The sequence below is a fragment of the Anser anser genome (assembly GCF_964211835.1).
Source record: "Anser anser genome assembly, chromosome: 6".
In the NCBI taxonomy this organism is placed as follows: Eukaryota; Metazoa; Chordata; class Aves; order Anseriformes; family Anatidae; genus Anser; species Anser anser.
Window position 1 is genome coordinate 34,833,975 of NC_139726.1, and position 14,303 is coordinate 34,848,277.

General features: G+C 39.8%; 1 long non-coding RNA gene across 10 annotated transcripts in view; it reads left to right on the forward strand.

Annotated features, from left to right (window-relative positions):
* LOC310902062 overlaps positions 1–14,303 on the forward strand; it is an 85,828-nt gene that overhangs the window by 48,206 nt on the left and 23,319 nt on the right. For 2 of the 10 annotated variants that reach the window (XR_014586443.1, XR_014586444.1), the window contains exons 4-5: positions 419–532; positions 10,187–10,326. This is a non-coding gene — a long non-coding RNA (uncharacterized lncRNA). Of the gene's footprint in view, positions 1–418; positions 2,433–2,488; positions 2,529–4,583; positions 5,260–8,506; positions 8,577–10,186; positions 12,115–14,303 lie in introns of those variants that run through there. The other 8 variants (XR_014586446.1, XR_014586445.1, XR_014586448.1 and 5 more) reach the window with 8 other exon arrangements.

A 14,303-nucleotide genomic window follows, 5' to 3' on the forward strand; every position in this document is an offset into this window, starting at 1 on the left:
TGCAGCTTCTTCTAACACAAGCAAGGTAGGAGATGAATTATATGGGACAACAAAAAGGCAATTCCTTAGTTGAGGAAGATTCAGTCTGGCATGTATCAAAGGTGGCAAAGTTAATGAGAGCATTGCCAAGAAGAGCTGCTTTACATAGTATCTGTTAAGCAGCCAAAGCATGCTCACTCCTCCCTCCTTTTGCCAGGATTCTGTTTTGTGAAAGAAATTTTACAGGAGTTCCATACACCCACAACAACAGTCAGAATCTGCATTTCAGGCAGTTTGGGTAGGAAATAAATCTTATGATTATGTCATAGATACTTGTGTAAATCAGGTAAGATGTAAAATCTTGCTGCATTATTATTAAGAAATGTAATTTTCATGAGCAAAGAACAATTGAAAACAGAAATAATTGCTGGTCTTCCAGATTTGGTACTTCCTTCTCTGCATACTACTGACTGCCTAAGTGAAAGAATATATATGACAGGGTGGTTACAGAGTCTGCATCAGCTGATGATGAAGAGAATAGGCCAATATTCAGGTACGCACTGAGCATCCAGCCCCAGAGGTGCTGAGCCACCAGCATGTCCCAGGGTACAGGACTCAAGACTGCTCCCTCCTGGTGCTCGCTCCGGTTCATCAGCATTTAGAGGAGCATAAGTTCACGAGAAAATCTGCATAGTGTGGGCTATTAACATTTTCCATCTGCTTCCTCAGTACAAAGGTTACAGCATACTACCATCTTTCCCACTTGTGCAGCCTGCTTGCTATTTTATATTAATGCTTTTTTTATTAAAAAAAAAAAAGGCTGTTGGGTGTGTTTTCTCTAGGGCGTACTGCTGTTTTCTGCAAGCGTCTCCCTTGTTCTGGGTCCTGAAAACTCAGCAAATCCTGAATCTGAAACTAGTAGCCATAGAGACACGCAGCTCTGGCAGCGTACTGCCTCTGTGCCTCGGCAGTATATATAACAAACAAGTTGTCAGTAAATTGAATGTGTTGTATCTGATCCGTGCCAAGGTCCACAAACTCTTAAATATAGAGTAATGGTTTAAAGTCTCCACTTAACGCTAACTGTGCTCCTTATGAATGTTGCTCACTTGGTCCTTATGTATTTGTTAGATTCTACCAGTGCTGTCCAACAGAGATTGCAGTATGTTATGAATTTGTCCAATCTGAATCTGTATGCACTGACCCTATGCACTGAAAAACACATTGTCAAACTCGTGTCCAAATCTATAAGCAGCAGCGTAAGAATCTACTTAAGAAAATATCATTATTTAAGAATCAAAAGGAGTGAAATATATGGGCAAGGTTAGAAAAAACAAGCCAGACTGGTGATGTTCTCCATGGTTACTAATTTGCAAATCTCCACATTTAGAAAACATACAGCTGAGGGGAATGGCCATGGGAGGTTTAATGTTTTTGAGCATGCTTCCCAGTTTGCTTCTCCAGCCTTCCCTTTATGTGTATGTTTATTATAGAAACATGTATGCAGAAAACATGTATGCATGGGAGACCTGCAATAACACTGTTGAATTGTATCCATGAGATGTACCAGCACTTCATATTTCTTTTTCAAATGCTACCTGCAGATTTTAGCGTAGCAATTATCTGAGAGAACTTCTGATCCATTTTCATGAAGTTTTTCTTTGAATGCTTGCCCTGCTTGCATACTGCGAAAGGCCTAATACTGTGTTTTGCTCTGGTCTCTCTTTCACTGTCTGCCTCAATCCCTGCTCCCAGCAGTTATAAAGGTAGGGATTTTCCCTGCTAAGTGAAACACTTACTGTCAATAGCAATTTTTTAGAGGAACAAGCTATTATACAAAGGTTAGGGAATTTTGTAAAGATCATAATCGCCTAAAGGCTTCATTAACCTTTACAAAATAGTCGTTGCTGCATTGCACAACATAGGATTAAATTACCATTAACAGACAGCAATTAATGACTGTAACAACTTCAAGGTACCACAAATAGTGTTGATAGTGTTCCTGATACCAGTCTCCTATCACAAGTTTTATTCCAGCAAACAGACTTGAAATAAGATGCTCAATGACAAAGCCTAGTTTATAGTGTGTGCACTCCAGGAAACGTATTTACCTAAGTTTGTTAGTGTCTGACAGAACATTACAGTGAGATGGGGTTAGAATATCCAGCTGCAATAGTATCACCTTCTTTCTGCAGATATCCCATAAACTAAGATTTTTGTGAATAATAATCACTTAAAGTAACGAGTCTTGTCCCTTTTGTTTGAATAGATACCAGAGACTAGAATTCTGTGTTTTCCTGAAAATCTTTTTAGCCAGGCACTGAGCTGATGATCCATGCTCTGCTAAACAGGCATGCAGAAATTAGATTAAAGCCTTTTTAAACTACTTCAACAAATAATCTGTTTGGCCACAAAGAAATGAAGCTTAACCTGTATTATTAAGCTAGACAGAAAAGCTTCTCCCGTCTCAGCATTCTTATTTGTTATTATCTTTACTGTTCATTTGTAGCAAGCCTTCAGGAACTCTTCACGAAGCCAACAAGCGTACAGTGAGTAAAGCAGAATATAATGTGTTGAATTAGAAAAAAAAAAAATCTATACAAACTAGAGTGACACAATCCCAAACTTTGGGGAAAAGAAGAGTATTGGTGTGTAAATTACACGTTGGTGTATACATAAAGGAAAATACAGTCTAATATAACCAAGTGATATTACTTAAGATAACTTAAGTTTTCAGGATGGGAAAAGCAAAAATTATGGTGCTCTGTAATTTAGTTCCTTTGTGATACATATGTACATGAGGGATTTCAGACTTTGTTTTAAATCTCTCTAAATATGGAGCTATATTCTTAAATTTTGCTCACTCATGGCTACACTATCCAAGTAGTTCTCAAGCATCAGTTCATGAATTTATAGAATCCTAGAATATCACAAGTGGGAAGGGACCCATAAGGATCATTGAATGCAACTCCTAGCTCCACACTGGACCACCCAAAATCCAAGCCCTGTGTCTGGAAGTGTTGTCCAAACGCTTCTTGAACTCCATCAGACTCAGTGCTATGACCACCTCTCTGAGGAGCCTGTCCCAGTGCCTGACCATTCTCTCAGTGAAGAACCTTTTCCTAATGCCCACCCTGACCCTCCCCTGTTCCAGCTCCATGCCATTACCTGGGTCCTGTGGCTGTCCCCAGAGAGCAGAGCTCAGCACCTGCTCCTCTGCTCCCTTTGTGAGGGAGCTGTAGGCTGCCATGAGGCCTCCCCTCAGCCTGCTCTGGGCTGAACAAACCAAGCCACTTAGCCACTCCTCAAGCATCTTGTCCTGTAGACCCTTTGTCATCTTTGTAGCCCTCCTTTGGAACCTCTCTAGTAGTTTGATATCCCTTTTATACCATGGTGCCTGAAACTGCACACGGCGCTTGAAGTGAGGCTGCAGCAGTGCAGAGCTAGACACTCCCTTCCCTCATCCAGCTGGCAGTGCTGGGTCTGAGGCACCTCAGGGTGCAGTCAGCCATTTTGGCTGCCAGGCACACTGCTGACTCACATTCAGCTTGCTGTCAACCAGGAGCCCTGGATCCCTTTCCACAGGGCTGCTTTCCAGCCTCTCATCATTAGTCTGTACGTGTGCCCAGGGTTACCATCCCATCCCAGGTGGGGAATCTGCATCCCAGGTGCAGAATCCACCACTTGCTCTTGTTGAACGTCATGCAGCTGGTGATTGCCTAGCCTTCTAATTTGTCAAGATTTCTTTGCAAGGACTCTCTACTGCTGAGGGATTCAAAACTTCCTACTAATTTAGTGTCATCTGCAACCTTCCTTAGTATAACTTCAAGTCCTGCATCCAAGTCATTTATGGAGACACTAAAGAGAACTGGCCCTCAAATGAAGCCCTGGGAAACCCCACTCATGACTGGCCACCAGCCTGATGTAACCCTATTTCCTATAACCCTCTGAACCCAACCCATTAGCCAGTTGTTCACCAATCACATTATGTATTTGTCTAGCTGTATGCTGGACATTTTGTCCAGGAGGGTAGTGTGAGAAACTGCATTGAAAGCTTTGCTGAAATTCAAAAAGATGATATCAACTGGCTTCTGTTAGTCAACTAGGTAAGTGACCTTGTAATAAAAGGAAGTTAAGATTGTTACATAGGACTGGCCCCTCTTGAACCTGTGTGGGCTGTGACCAATGACTGCATTGTCAGTCATAATATTCTCCGTAATTTTACAGTGAGAATGACAGGCCTGTAATTACCAGGGTTGTCTTTTTTGCCCTTCTTGAAAATTAGAACAATGCTTGCCATCTTCTAGTCATTTGGGATCTCTCCAGATTCCCAAGACTGTTGAAAAATAATTGAAAGAGGTCTCACAATGACATCAGCCAACTCTGAATACCCTGGGATGGATCACAAGGGGCCACATAGACTTATATACAGCCATCTGGAGCAGCAAAGCCTGCACATAGAATCACAGAATAGAATATCCTGAGTTGGAAGGGACCCCCAAGGATCATCAGGTCCAACTCCTGGCTCCACCCAGGGCTACCAAAAAATCAGAATTCAGACCATGTGAAAGAGCATAGTCCAAGTGCTTCTTGAACTCCAACAGGCTTGGTGCTGTGACTACGTCCTTGGGGAGCCTATTCCAGCATGTGACCACCCTCTCGGAGAAGAACCTTATCCTTATATCCAGCCTGAATCACAGCTGTTACAGCTTGACTCTATTCCCTCAGGTCTTATCGCTGGTTACCAGAGAGAAGAGAGTGGTGCCTGCCCCTCCACTCCCCCTCGTGAGGAAGCTGTAGACCATGATGAGGTCTCCCCTCAGCCTCCTCTTTTCTAGGCTGAACAAACCAAGTGTCCTCAGCCACTGCTTATATGTCTTCCCCTCTAGGCCCTTCACCATCCTTGTAGCCCTTTTCTGGACACTCTCAGATAGTTTCACAATCCTTTTTGTGCTGTGGTGCCCAGAACTGCACATTTTTTTTTCCCTTAGGTGAACAGAATCTCTGTAGGCTTCCTGTGTTACCCAGCCTCACTTTATAGACTCATAGAATCATAGAGGTTGGAAAAGCCCTCCAAGATCATCTGGTCCAACCGTCCCACTACTACTACTATCACCCACTAGACCATGTCCTTAAGCACCGTGCCCAACCTTTTCTTAAATGCCCCCAGGTAGAGTGACTCCACCACCTCTCTGGGCAACCTGTTCCAATGCCTGACCACTCTTTCTGAGAAGGAATTTCTTTTAATTTCCAACCTGTACCTCCCCTAATGTAACTTGAGGTCATTTCCTCTTGTCCTGTTGCTAGTTATCTGTGAGAAGAGACTGACCCCCAGCTCCCCACAAGTTCCTTTAGGGTAGTTGTAGAGAGCAATAAGGTCTCCCTACTGAGCTGTACTTCCAGTGGCCATATGCTTTCTGCCTAAGCTCTAGAGGAAGAACCCTGTTCAGCCAAACCAACCTTCTGTCCCACCTGCTTGACTTCTGACATTTGGGAATTGCCTGTTTCTGTGTCCTTAAAAACTGGCCAGCACTGAGGGACCCCAATGTCTTCAAAATGTCTTCAAAAGTATTTTCCCGGGGGACCTTCCTAACTAGTTCCCTCAGCATCCTGAAGTCTGCTGTCTGTGTATCCAGGGTTGAAGTTCTGGTGGCAGTTTTCCTCCTGTCACCAAAGATTTTAAACTCAGCTACTTCATGGTCACTGTGGCCAAGACAGGCACAAGTTGCTGTTTCACTCATGAGGCTCTTGTTGTTTACAAACAACAAATCTAGGAGGGCACCTTTCCTACTCAGCTCCCTCAGTACCTGTACCAAGAAATTATCATCAAGGTGTTTTAGGAATTTCCTGGACCTGTCTATATCAGCTGTGGGGTATTCCCAGTTCACATCTGGCAAGTTGAAGCAACCCATAAGGGTGTCTGATCTAGAGATATCTCTTAGTTCTTTAAAGAATAATTCATTGGTCTTGTCGTCCTGGCTGGGTGGTCTATAGTAGGGTTCCACAACAATACTCACTTTATTTGCTTGTCCTTTATTTATGCAATACTATTTCATTGATACAAAATTACACCTAGATGAGGAACTGAGATAACAGAATAAAGTCTGTAGTAGCTAATCATTTCAGATTACTGTATGAAATGCTTTTTGGGACAATTTAGAGTTTTAAGTAGTAATGTTTAAAGATGCACATACAGTTGCTTGTGACCGCAGGTAGAATTATAAGTAGCAAGCACAGAAAAGTTGATTTTAGCTGGTGAAGTCTCAGAGCGCAGCTAGAGAACAATGCCCACGAGGGGCAGAGGCTAGTTTATGATAAACTTTTTTCATGTTCAGAATATTTCCATAACAAAGAAGGAACTGAGTTATTTTACATCCTTGTTCATTTGTATTCTAGCTGACTTAAGGTCACTTTTATTGATTTGAATAGGAGATGTACCATGTGCATTGCATTAAAGTAATCTGGGCTATCTTTCATAAAAATGTCTCATATTTCCTCATTTATTTTATTTTATTTTATTTTATTTTATTTTATTTTATTTTATTTTATTTTATTTTATTCCAATCCTTCCAAAGATGATAGCACGACAGGTGATGGAGAGGGCACTGCAGTATGTTGGGTGAAAGACCTGGAGGCTGAGGTTAGGAAACCTGATGAAGAGATTAGTGTGGGCAGAGGTAGAGCCAGAGAGCTAGAAAGGCATGGTGTTGTGAACTGTCTGACTTCCAGTAAGCAGTTACAGCTGTGGATTGTGTTACTGCTACTTACAAGAAAACACAGCAATGAAGCACTTTATGTGTGTACACAATATAGTCTTGAAAAGGGAAGTTTTCAAATTCTAAAAAGATGCCGTACAGATACTGGGAATATATGGGAAGAACAAAGGCTGTCTGAAGTCCAACAAGAGACTGGCATTGTTCTTCAGTCCTTGAAGCTGCAAGACAAAACGGATACAGGCTTTGGTTAATATTCTTTACCTACTCGCTACTATTCTATAGTAGTGAGACAAAGCCATGGTACTGAACTATTGTCAAATATTTTTATATGGTCTTCCATTTATTTCCTTTATAACGTACCTTTCATTTGCTATGGTTGATTAAATAGCTTGATAAGCACACGCATAGATCCTTTGCTGAAATGAGATCTTTGAATCTCTCTCTATCAATATCAAATGCGTGTATATGTGTGAGTATACATTTGCTGTGAAGAGGTCCTCTCTTTTCACTTTCTTTGGGTGGATTGGTTTCTGTCTTTTTTTTTTGTTGTTGTTAATAAAATGTACTGGGTTTCATATTATTTTTTTCATGAGTCTGCTTAAGAAAAAGCCACTTCTTTGAAAAGAAGTTTTAAAGTATTTCATGTAGATTTTTATTTTTAACTCTTAATCCTAGCTGAAATAATCTGATACCTATAAAAGCATCAGCAGAACAGTTTTCTATGTTTTTTTCAGTTGTTTGCAAGTTTCGTTAAAACATTTAGAGAGGAATTACTACCTGCTCATCTTCACAAGCAAGAAAGGAGGGTGAAGTGGTTGCGTAGCAACGTCACCTCCAAATAACCAGGCATTTTCAAATTTTATGCAACATTACAAAGAAGAAAGAAATTCAATTTCAGCCAAGCTGAATATTTTATAGGAAACTTATTCTCAAGCCTACTGATGGAACAACCATTTCCCTTAATCATCTTCACAGCAAAGAAAGGAACCTAAAATTTGACTTCTGATAGCTTTGAGATCCAAAACATACTCGTCATGTATTCAGAAAAGCTATAGTGATTACCACTCGTTACCACAACTTGTTCTGCCATGAGCCAACAACAAACTTGTCTTCAGATAAGGTACTCTGTAGATTTCTGTGGCTTCTTTCTGTACTAACTAAAATCATGAGAGCTGTTGGCTATCTCAATAGCACATAATAATGAATTTAACTTTTAAGTATAAAGTGGAAAGTGGCACACTGAGTCAGGTGAACGTTATTAGTCCTGAAATGAATCACCGAAATCATAATTGCAACAGTATGGGGGCAATATTGCTATGTTCAAGTACAAAATTTATCCCCAGGAGTCAAAGTTTATTATTTGCCCCGGCACTATGTTGTATCAGTTATTTGCTGCTTTCAGCCTGCCTAGACCCATGGCAATACACTAGAAAAATAATTTAGAAGTATGCAATATAACTCCTTTTTTTTTTTTGTAATATAGAGAAAAATAATGTAAATAAATAGAAACATACAAAATACACAAAAGAAAACTAAAGAGTTAAATGAGAGGAAATTAACAGCTATGCAAAAATAATCCCAAATCAATACTTATCAGGCTTCTTTTCTGATGAGAAATGGTTAAAATCTCTGTCTGCCAAAAATGCAGAGGGGAAAAAAAGAAGTCCTGTAAGTTAAAGTTCAGCTGTGTAAAAAATGATTTCTCCTTCCTTTGTTAAATGAGATAACCAAACAGGAAAGCCAACGCAGTAATTTCAGGAAATATATCTCTGGATAGAAGGTTGTCACAAGTGCTTGTTCTTGGTCTGCAGGTTAGCTGTGAAGTTTCTTGCTCTGACCTCAGCGCCAGATGTGGCAGTTCCCCTCTCGTGACCACTTTTGGTAGGTCTGGACGGGTAGCTCTTAGCACTGTGCTAGTCCCATGAAGCACACTTGGTTGCAGCTTACCAAAATAGCCTGAACACCATGAAAGGCAGATAAGGATGAGCCTAGGGAAAGGAATCCAGAATGCACTTTCTTAGAGGTCCTACACATTGGTGATGAACTACATTGTGGGTGCAACAGTGATTGCATGTTAGAAGTGTTGCCACTGACTTTGTGTATGCACATCAGAACATGAGATGGCTGCGTGGTATTTAGGAGACCAATAAATTGAGCCCATTTTACACTTTAAAAGGAAACTTTACAAGACAGACGTTCATTGCATATTCACAGCCTGTCTTGCCTAACTGCAGTCCCTTGTGCTTATCTTTACCTAGCAAATTCTGTTGCTCGGCACACGTCTGTTTTTTTTCCATGCCTCCTCTATGCAGCTGTGCATCTTTCTGCCCCTTTGGCAGTCGCGCTGCTCACACGGGAAAAATGCTTGTGGATTGTGTTTGGGTATGTTGTCACAGTGTTGCAAAACATGTATGTGCTGTTGCTGGTGTGAGAAACACTCCATAGCCAATAACTTAGGCTCAGGCGAGGATCTCAGTGAAGTAGTAATTTATTCGCGATTGCAATGGAGGGCGTCCCACAAGCAGGAGTGCACCTACTGGTTCCAAAACACAGTTTATATACTTTTTGATGACAGGACCCTCCCCTGTTTCCCCACTGAGTGGGGAATCTATCTGATGCTTCATAGACAATGCATAGCCTTCAGTTGCCGGCCTGTTAAATTTCGAATTTCTTTTTACTTTTTTTACTGTTTGAAGTGGTAGTGTTTCTTTGCTTATCTGACTTGACTTAACACTGTGATTTTTACCTAATTTTTCTAAGGAGTCTGGTTGTCTGCATTTTACGAGGTCGCCTGCTAAGTTTTCTTATCACTGCAAGCATATCTCAATACCCCATTCCTTACCTTTAAACAATGTAACTCTGCAAAAACAACATTTTTATTCCAATACTGGTATGCTCATATTTGGATTCAAGGCAAGCTAATAGTAATTATATCCTCATTAACGCACTTATAATTTCAAGGTTTTCCTGCCCTCTGCTTTGGCTAAAGATGTTTGTGAATAAAGAACAGGTGTTATGCGAAGCCTACTGTTCCTGTCCCCGTGCCCCTCTGAAGAGGTCCCAGCTGCTTCCTGGGTGGCAGAACTGTTATCTTCAAATAACCTAAATGAAAAAATACAGATGGATATATCACTTGTTAACTTACCATCAGCTTTGTTTGGTTGTTTCCTGGGTTTTTGGTTTTTTTTAACCACTCAGCAAATTAGGTGCTCAGATGCCATTTGCATGCTTCTTTCCAGCCGTCATGAGGGCTAGGACACCCTCTTATGAAAACAGTGAAAGCTGTAAACACAAGGGTAAAAGCACCTGTACTAGAGACTTAAAATCATTCTCAGTCACCAGAAGTGGTTGTTGGGTATAACTGGTTAGCTATTTTTATAAGGAGAAGAGTAAGGCAGGACAGGTCAGTAGAAGTAAAGCTGTTGCTATTGCAAGGACGTCCCATTAACTGTGACAGCTAATGCAATCAATCATTTTGTCTTTTATTTCAGAGTGTTCAGTCAATGCGTTCAATGTACTGAGAACATGGTGCAGCAGAAATGCAGCGAGTGACCCCATTCCAGTGTTGATGAAAGCTTAGTCGTCATCTCCACGGTGAAGGAAGGATCCAGCTGAACTCCAGCTTTAGCAGGTTAAAACGCTGTTAAGATTGGAACATGAGAGCAAGGCAGTAGATCTTTCACTTGTAACTAGGCACTAATTCTGAACTTTTGCTAGGCATTTATCAAAACGTAGGAGAGATGTGACTGAAGCCAATCTTTTGCACGATTTTCAGAGCTTTGCGATATCACAGTTTGCATACCAACCCTTTACTAAAACCCAAAGGTGTATTTTGAGTACAGCTTGAGGTGTAAAGTACATCTGTAAAGATTATTTACATCTGTAAAGGTGATACATTTACCAGGAATGTATTCAGCTCCTGCTTGTAGCTTTAGCTTCTTCAAGAAGAAAGAAGTACTTACTTTGTGAAGAGTTAATATGTAGAAAAGGAGACGTTTGAACATGTCTTTTAAACTCCCGTGCCAAATCGGTATAAGCCGCTGATATAAAGTAGAATAATCGCTATCTTACATTACCTAAGATTCAGACAGATCAGTGGTTCCTTAAGTCCTTTGGATCAAGTTAGAATTAATATATGATAAAGCAAAAATACCATTTAGGTCTTTTGTGTGTGGAACATCCGAAAATCTTTGGAAAAGTCCGGTGGTGCATAAGTCCAGGTATTGTGAGTGTCTATTCAAAGTTAAATATTTAAGATTTTTTTTTCATATATATTTTTTTAATCTATTCTCCTATTTGTCTTCCCCCTTTTGATTACTATAGTGATTACTATATGAAACTGGCACTTCAGACTTCCAGGATGGTTTTATTTATTTTTAATTTCCTTTGTGAGATGTTTTATCATGAGCAACTATTTTTTGTCTTTCTCTCTCTAAAATTTCAGCATGTCAGTTTTTATATGATACAGTTTTTTTGTGTTTGATTTTTTTCAGTGTTTTTTAAAGAAGCTGGTCCAAGGTCCTACCTCTGCCCAGTCCTTAAATCCTTTGTTAAAATTCCTGGGCTTTTATAATTTCCTCCGTACTCATTTTAGACTGTGGATGAACACAACACAATAATGTTGATGGATTACTTTTATATGTTTGGATTTGAATTTCTAATCTGCAAACCATTCATATTTTTGTCTCTTCTTTCATTAAAGAAAATGAACGTACCCAGAAATAGTCAACTTTTTATTCTATCTTTAATAAAAATGAAGACTATCAAACTGGAAGCCACACTTCAGCGCAGCAGTTCAAATATTATTTCTATTTATTTATTTTATGGAGCTGTCATTTGGCATGAGGGAAAGAAATGAGACTTGAAAAAATAAGAGGGATAAAGAGACATTGTTTTATTATGAGGGGAACGGTAACAGTCTGGCTATTTTAGTGTTCCTTTCAGAGCTGTCTGCAAGTTTCATATTTGCATGCTATGGCGACAGGCATTTTTAGTGTTCGCAAAAGTTAATGTTGTCTTGAAGTAATTAATTGGCAAAGAAGCTACTTACTGCTATCTGGGGTATTGTAGTTATACTGCAGTGATATCTCTGATTTCATTTTATCTAATATAATTTATTCCCATTTTCCTCTACCACTATAAAAAGTCTTAACAAGCGAATGCCCTCAACTTTCGTCTCAGGAGACATCCTGATGGCAGGTGACCTCACAGACCACTAAGCAAAAAGTTGTTCTTCCAAAATGCATAGAACTTCCTAGCCTTGAGCCAGTTTACCAAGAGAGTTGTCAGAGATCTGGATCTGAAGCTCATCTCATATTTGGTAGTAGCTTATAGAACAAGTAGCTCCAATACAAGTTAAAGGCCGTAACTGGGTAACACAGCTTCCAAGGTGCCTGCTGACATGGGAAGCGTTCCCATCCATACAACCAGCTGTTTTGCATAGTGTTTTGGAATAAGATGCTACTAATTCTAAGAATAGTGACTGTGCATTTTTAATCTGCGTTGTTCACTAATCGATTGGAAACATAGAAAGGTAAAAGGAAAGAACAGAGTAACTTTAAAAATTCACAGATAAAGTGATGGTGATAGTTCTTGATAGCTTACTTTTTTTATTTCTAAATATCTATGTAGTACTGGGAACAGATTATAGGAAAATCTACCATAATACAAGACTTTATCGGAAGCCTGTTCTGTTGTTTACCAGGGAAAAAAAATAAAAATATAAAATTTCATAAAAATATATTTGTAGCCTACTGTAAAGTATTGTTGTAATCATTATTGATATTTGCAGTCTAGGAACTGTGACAGAGGATTAATTATGCCCCTAATTTCTGGAGCTATGAATAAGCAAAGTAATTTAGTTGAACTTTCATTGACATCTTGCCAGCGTATGTGCTCATTAATGTGATTTGTCTATTAGGCTCATACTCTAGTGGTTAATTTAATACTTAAATGCTAATAAAAATTACCAATATGGTAATCTGTGGAATTTAGTTGCTATGGGAGGGAGCATCTTTCATTTACTGCTGTTGTGCCTCAGGATTGGATAATCCCCAAATAAAAGGTTCCTAAGCAATATCTTCAGTGAAAGAATGTGAAAAGATAAAATGATATATTTCCAGAAAAGATAAAGAAAGAAGTAGTTAAATCCATTTTGGACTAACGAAGGCCATAGAGGTGATTTATATGCTGAAGACCATGTATTTATCCACACTTCTCAGGGTGAGAGTGGAATAAATAGACAGACCAAATGGTCCAGATGATTCTCCACTCGCTGCAGTGACTAGTCATTCAAATGCTGTGCTTTGCATTGTGTTTTAGTCCTATAGATTTCATATTGATCCATGCCAAGCCTCTAACAAAATCTTTGCTTCCTAGCAGCAGTGAAAGCAAGATGTCTCTTTTCCTAACAACTGCCAGCCTTCAGCAGTCATCTCTTCCTCGACCTGGTATTTTGAACACACCAGTGAGTCTGTGTGCGTGATCTAGTTTCGTAGCTGAGCCTGCATAACATCTCTTAGGAAAAGTTCAGAAACTCTTGCAGCTTGCATTTTGTCCAGCTATTTTTCTTTGTATGTGTTACAGAATAACTATAGAATATAGTTATACAATATATGGAATAATATAGATGTCAGCGTACCGGCTGATATCAGGAGAGGGCTTTTGAAGTAGCCCGCCAATGTTCCTGGTTTGCCATGGTTTTGCTGTGTGTTTTCGAAAGCACCTGCCATTTTCTTTCAGTCTAAACTTGAATGACGCTCTCTGAGTGCACACCTGCCATTATCCAAGAGCTAGGGCATGTGCAGACTAGACTTACTGAAACCTGCAGGCCCCAAGATATTTGGTATGGGGAGCCGAGTTGCTAACATATTTAACATTTAGAGACCATTGCTTTGAAAAGTGAATATATGTAAGCAGCCTTTGCAACTGATATTTTTCTACTCAGTGCCAGCCTAGTCCAAGTCTCAAGGTAGAGGCATCTTTGGCACTGTGTACAAAATGTTAAGTAGCCCTAAGCAGCTGGAAATAATGAGCAGATCAGCACATCACCATCAAAAAGCCTAGAAAAGAGAGAGAGAGAGAGGGGTGCAGGCTTGACACAATCAGTTATTCAGTGAAGCATGGCTGAATAAGGAAGACCTTAATTCTGTTTCTCCTGAAAGAATACACTCTTCCAACCACCCAGAATCAGCATTCACATTATTATGTTTCTTCTATGTGCATGCGATCAATTTTGAGGCCATCTGTTAGTGTTGTAATTTTCACAGCAATGTCAACTGAAAGAATTTAAGCTACTATCGATAGACTTAATGAAAATATTTGAAATAAAATCACAGGAGATGCAACAACTGAGCTAATAAAGGAATTCGTATCAAATAGTCATTTGTGAATTTGGCAAGCTCCTCTAGGTAACCCTAATTAAGCCTCTGTGTGTGTCTCTATGACTAAATTGCTAAGCAAGTGAATGAAAGCAGACATTCTAGCATCATCTGGCCTTTGCATTGTTAATGATCTTGGCTTGGCATTTTTGACTGCAGAGACGCTGCCCCAAAAACTTCTAATTTTCCTGGGGGAAGTGACCCAGTCAGATGTATTACAACCTAGCAG